At 45.0% G+C, this 6,069-nt stretch overlaps 1 pseudogene; it reads right to left on the reverse strand.

Moving 5' to 3' along the window:
- Positions 1-579: 579 nt before the first annotated feature.
- On the reverse strand, positions 580-1,020 carry LOC119544812 (annotated as a pseudogene).
- Between the last annotated feature and the right edge of the window lie 5,049 nt (positions 1,021-6,069).

Raw genomic sequence — 6,069 nt, forward strand, 5'->3', positions numbered from 1 at the left:
AGTTGGACAGAATCAAACGAGTTATGTATGTAACTGCCCAACTGAAACTACTGTAGGTACATTCAAAGTAAAGTTTGAAATTATAATTGGTATTTAAAATCAAATTTGAAGAATTTCTTGATAAAATATAAATTTGTTCTTTTGAAATTGGAACTGAAATTATCAATTCATGGAGAACTAGAGACGACTTAACCCCTCCTGCACAGAAAGGATAAAAGTGACAAAGTCTCTTGCACTGAAAGTATGTATTTTAACAACTTAATATGCAATATTCATATATAAAATACTTTCAGTGCTTTTCTCCAATTTAAACATCTAAAGAATTATAAATAAGGCACTCAATATTTTGATAAAAGGATATATTAGAAATTTATGTAGAATAACTTGGTTCACATCATGCAATATAAATTACATTGATTAAGATACACAAGCTTTTATAGGCTCTAAACTGAGGGATTTTTTCCTTTTTTTTTCCTGCAGAATTCTTAATACCAGTGGCCCTTAAAATTTGTTAGCTTTTCTACCGAGAAGTAAATTATGCACAGCAATGATGAAAAAGCTTAGCAGACCAGTTATCTATCATGAATCATTCCAGATTTGTTTAACGATGGCTGAAACTCTTTTCTTATTGCCATTTGTTTTCCCGATGGAGCCATGCTGCCTGGCTGTTGGCTGGACCTTTTGGATTTGGTTCATCCAGGAGACTGAACTGATGGTAAGAGAGAAGATACATCAACATGTTGGACTCCATCTGTTCTGAAGGATATCTAAACACATGCCACCACCAGCACACACATTTGGATGAAACATTTTGGATAAAAACCTAACAGTGGGTGGTTTGTTTGGATAGTCTTCAGAAAATTCTAGTACTAGTTTAAAAGTACCATCTTCAAAGCGAGTCTCTTCTGGTCCAAATATAACTACACTCCACTGCATGATGTTGTTTTCGGATGGTGCACCACTGACACCCACAGGTGGGTCCTCTTGCAATGGCTTGAAATCCCATAAGATCCTCCTCCTGGCTGGGTGGACCTGCTCCCCAGCTGCCCTGTGGTCAGTTTGAGAGAAAAGGGTCCCACACAGCTCCCACCCCCGGTACCGTGGCTGTATTACTGTGGGTCCCCACTGCCACCACCAAGGGTGACAGGCAATCCTGCAAGAAGAAAGGTCTACGCTTTTAAATAAATACTGATTAAGTTGACTTGTTGAATCTCCTGAAGGAGAGAAAACTGAGCAAGGATAAGAGGGCAGTTTTTAAAATGCATGAAGATCTTTGCGAGTAATCCAAGTAGATTTATTGGAGGGCAGAGTGGCCTTGCTTGTCTAGGGCCCCTATCTCCAAGAGTGGGAATAGGTGTTTCCTCTGCTAAGATCCCATAATCCCAACACTCGTCACCAATTCTGTATAATAGTTTTGCATAATGCCTAGTGAGGGTCTTCTCACTGGAGACAAAATCAGGGTCAGTGGACTTGATGTCCAACAAGGGGTCAGAAAATAGGAAGAGTGCACAGATGCGAAGGCTCAGGAGAAACAGAGAGGGAGGGGACTGAGTCAGGTGTGTGTGTGTGTGTAAGTGTGTGCATGTGTGTGTGGATGTGTGTGCACCTGTTTTCACCCTCAGAGAAAAGAAGAGCTTTCTAGAATAGTGTGAATGGTTTCCCACCCAGAGACAGAAGAAAAAGTGGTTGATGGAGGTCTTTTTTGACATAGAGACCCAGAAGGGTTGGGCCTCTCCCATGGACGAGGTGTGTGGTCACCACGGGCATGGCCTGGCCCCTTTCTCTCCATTCAGTTCCTTCTTCCCCACACAACACCCCTGCCCACTCCAGGGTTCCCATAGGAGCTGGGTAGGTGGGGCCATGGAAAGGCACTTGACTGGTTCATCGCCCCTCCAGCTCCCCACCGGCCTCAGGTTTGGGTCTGGGGTAGGAGAAAGAAGGGAATAGCACAGGGGAGAAGTAGAATGGATGGTGGAGTGGGAAAGGGGGAGGCAGAAAGGGGTGTGTGTGAGTGTGTGTATACATGTGCGTGTCAGATGGAAGAAAGGCTGGGGGAGAAAGTTGGAATTAGAGTTGCCATGAAGTTTCTCATCCCCCAGCCTGCTCCTACCTCCAGTCGGTGATGAATACGCCTGAGCTGCTCGCAGCAGAGGAACTTGATCAGAGCAAATCAGGGTGATGTACTTGTGGGTAGAAACAGCTGGGTAGGGAGGGGGAAGCGGGTCTTTCTTTCCGGGTCTGGCAGCCCAGCTGGCCTCCTCTTCCCTCTTCTGTAGGGTTTCTCTGTGAGGCTGTGGAAGACGTCAAGTACAGCTCCCCTCTTGAGTGGGAAATGAAATACTTGGCAGTAAGGTTTGATATTCATCTTCTCTCCTATCAGGTAACCCTTCCTGTCAACCCAGGGCACACATGCTCTCTCTGTCTGTCTCTCATTCTCTCTCTTTCTTTCTAGATCTCTCATACACATACTCTTCAATCTCCCTATATTAAATTACTGCTGAAATGTTTCAAATGCTCAGCACCAGGATCATATGACAGAAGGCATGAGGGGTTGCTTTTTAATCTTGCCCACGAAAAAGAAATGAAAATGACTTGCAGGATTTTGACACAACTATCAGACAAAAACATTTTTTTATCCCCCACCCCTCGAATAAATGGGAACTTGTCAAATGCCATTATCAAATCATATAGATCAGAATTAGTCTCAGTTTTTTTTTCGTGGGCCTAAGAGCAATAAAGAACTATAACCGCATTCCAAGTTATGTTTGGGGTTTTGACGACTCCATGACCAAAGATGTGTCTTTCCTGAAGGCTGATGGGGTTTCAGTTGATTTATCTCCTGGAGCCTGGGGCCGGGGGCTCTCACCCAGCTGTAAAACACCCTAGTGAGCTCAGACCCAGGCCACCTCGATGGTTTGAACCACTGGGCTTGGATTTTCCGATAGGAAAAGCCCCAAGGGTATACCTTCAAGATTCAGAGAGGCGAAGGCCTGGGACATGGACTTATTTTCCATTCCTGGTTTCCATTTGCTTGGGGTAAAAAAAAAAGAAAAATCTATTCTAATAAAGACCTCTGTCTGTGCTGAATGAGGTTCAGAAATTATTTCCTGCAGCTGTTCCTCCATTAAACAAATAAATTTGCTGCTGTCTTCGATTTTTCATCAGGGGACTTTGACAGATCTCAGGTTGAAAGTCTTATTGGGTAGGGTTGGCTTTGGGTGATCCAGACATGAAAATAATATTAAGTATAAGGTCTAGTTTCTTCACCCTGGGGTGAAAAAGGGATTTGGAATCATACAGAGCCCAGCCCCCTTCCCACCGTTTCATCAGCTCTTTTCTAATGAAGACAGATCAACCTCTGGTTCATCCAGCTACTCTAAGGTGTAACTGACTTCCCAATTTATTAACAATGGTGATTCATTACCATGACAATTGGGAAAAAAAACTGATTACTTTCGAATTTCCGATGAGGTAATCCTGCTTTTCTCAAGCCCTGGTAATGAATCACCATTTTCCCTCCCTCCCCTGACCTAATTTTCCAAATCATGTACCTGCATAAAATATTGCGGGGAGGCGTGCGTCTATTTATCTTACAGGAGCGCTCTCCTTCTGAATTCAAGGGAGAAGACAACCCCAGCAACTGGGAGAGAAGATTCATGAATGTTTTGGGTACCGAATTCACCAAATTCTGATTTCCCGCCTATCAATCTCCAGGTTCCCCCTCTAACGGCGGGGGATCCGCAGTGTGCACGCGCGGGATGGCGATGCGGCAGTGGATCTAAAGGATGACTCCACTGTCCCCCGTGCAACTGGGAACCCCGGTCTTAAAAGCCTGGGACCTTTATCTGGTGATAGTTCTTTAAGCTTCTCAACCAAGAGGACTTGATGGTCTCATAATTTTTAGCATAAATAAACTGTGCCATTGACTTCCCATTGATCTCAGAATCAATTTGGTGAGTTGATATTGGCAAACTGGTGCTCATTTTGTTACCTTGGACCCCAGACACAGGAACCTGTCCCCGTGGTGGCAAGGGGGACTTTGATTAACCGTGTTGTTTTGCCAGGAGAAAGTAGCTGGAAAAAAAAAAGCCACCTTTTTGGTCCCATTTTCTCCTAATCACTTGTTAACTGTTTTTTTTTTTCTTACCTCTGGCTGTGAGAAGCGTTCCTAACCCTCTGTCTCTATTTTTAATTCCTCGTTAAAAATGCTCTAATATTTTTCTGCTGACAGAGGACCTACCTCTCAGCTAAAGCAGTGCTGGAAAGGCAAGAGGGGCTGGGGGGTCACCACAGACAAATACGACACACGGTGGATGCCCCAGGAAATTTTCTTTCACCTGGGAGTCTGGTGTCCATTCTTATCCCATTTTAGTTTTTGCCCGGGTTCTTAATCTAGCCAGTTTTCTTGGTTGCCCCTAAAGCCGAACCTGGGACAAAATCTTGGGCGTATGTAGTTTATTTAGAAGGCGATTCCAGAAGCTCAGATGAGGAAGTGGGAGATGTGAGAATGGAAGGGATAAAATCCAATAAAGCACACATTCATGAGTAGGGTCTCAAATCACTGTGTGAAGTGGGGGACAAGCCTCAGAATTGCTAGGGAAAGGTGGGGGGATTTCCATCCGCTGTCCCCCCTCTCTGGTGGGCAGAGCATGGCTTGAGTGTGGGGTGGAGAGGCAGAGGGACCAACCGGGCGGGGACCTCCGTGTCCCACAGCTGCTGGGTGGGCTGGGGGATACGGGGCAGGGCATTGGCAGCGCCCCTACACTGGCTCAAGTAAAAGGAGAGGCGACATAGGCCACTGCGAGGCTTATTTTAAGACAAAACAGGCAATGCCCCGAGGGGATCCAAAATGGGTCCCTGGGCCTCTGCAGTTTTAGCCTGACCCCCTTTCCTGTCCTTCTAGTGACAGAATTCCCCTTCTCCTTTTGATACTGTCCCCTTCCTGGCTGGCAGAGGGCGGTCTATTGCATGACCCTGCTTAGTAACTCAGGTTAGCCACCCTGAATCCTTTTTGGGAATTTACAAGGCTCTGTGAAGAGAGCCCACCTTCTGAGACTTGGAGCTTTAAGGGCTATTTAAGTCTGGGATAGTGGTGGTCATCTTTTTCTCCATGTTGGAGAATAAAGCTGATTCTCTGGGATCAGAATGCGTTAGGAGACGGGGTGGAGAGAGAGAGAGAGAGAGATGGGGAGACTTGAGATAGGAAAGAATCCTTGGAAGTACTCAGCCCATATCTGAAGTGTCAATTCCCCAGGAAGCTTTCTCTGACCCTTCTCCCCCACCTTACGCGGACAGAAGTTGCCTTCTTCGGTCATCCGAGAATGCCTTGTTGAAAAGTCTACCCATGTACTTACTGTATTATACTGTCTTTATCGAAGTGCCTGGAATAGTCAGTCACATGGATGTTAATGCTTAGTTGAATGGAGGGCCTGTGTTGTCCCTTTGTGTTGTCACTTTTCTGGTCATCCTTTAATTGGGTTGTAGGAAGAGAATACTTTCTGGAGACTGCTGGACCCTGCAGGGTTCCTCATTACTTGTTATCATCCTTCCTTGTGGCTATATTCTTTAATCTCCCATGGGGCTAGAGAACCATGGTTGGGTTGAGTTATCAAATGGAAACTTTTATGAATGGCTCTTTGTAGAAATACTTCCTCCAATAGGGTTTTCTAAAGAAGCGGATGAAAGAAAGAGAGGCTGGTGAGAACCTCTGTCCTCCTCTGGCTGCAGGTGGTGGTGGAACCACCGAGAGCCCAGAGACACATGGTGCAGACTTTCTAGCTCCTATAATCCATCACCTTTGGCTAACTGTCCACTCTGCCTAAGAAGGATTGTGACTCATTCATAGATGGTAGAGGTGTAATGGAGCATTCAGAGAGGCTAGGGTTTGAATTGAAGTAGCCTCAAGGTATGCTTTGTTTTATGTTTTTTTTTTTGCTTTGAGTACTTACCTGGTACCTAAATAGGTTTAGATGATGTAGGGAGTTCAAGAGATATTGCAACATAGTCCTGTAGAAAATAAAATGCATTGGTCTAATATTAAGGAACTGGACTCTAAGCACAGCCTTGTTA

Source organism: Choloepus didactylus, chromosome 9 (assembly GCF_015220235.1).
Source record: "Choloepus didactylus isolate mChoDid1 chromosome 9, mChoDid1.pri, whole genome shotgun sequence".
Taxonomy (NCBI): domain Eukaryota; kingdom Metazoa; phylum Chordata; class Mammalia; order Pilosa; family Megalonychidae; genus Choloepus; species Choloepus didactylus.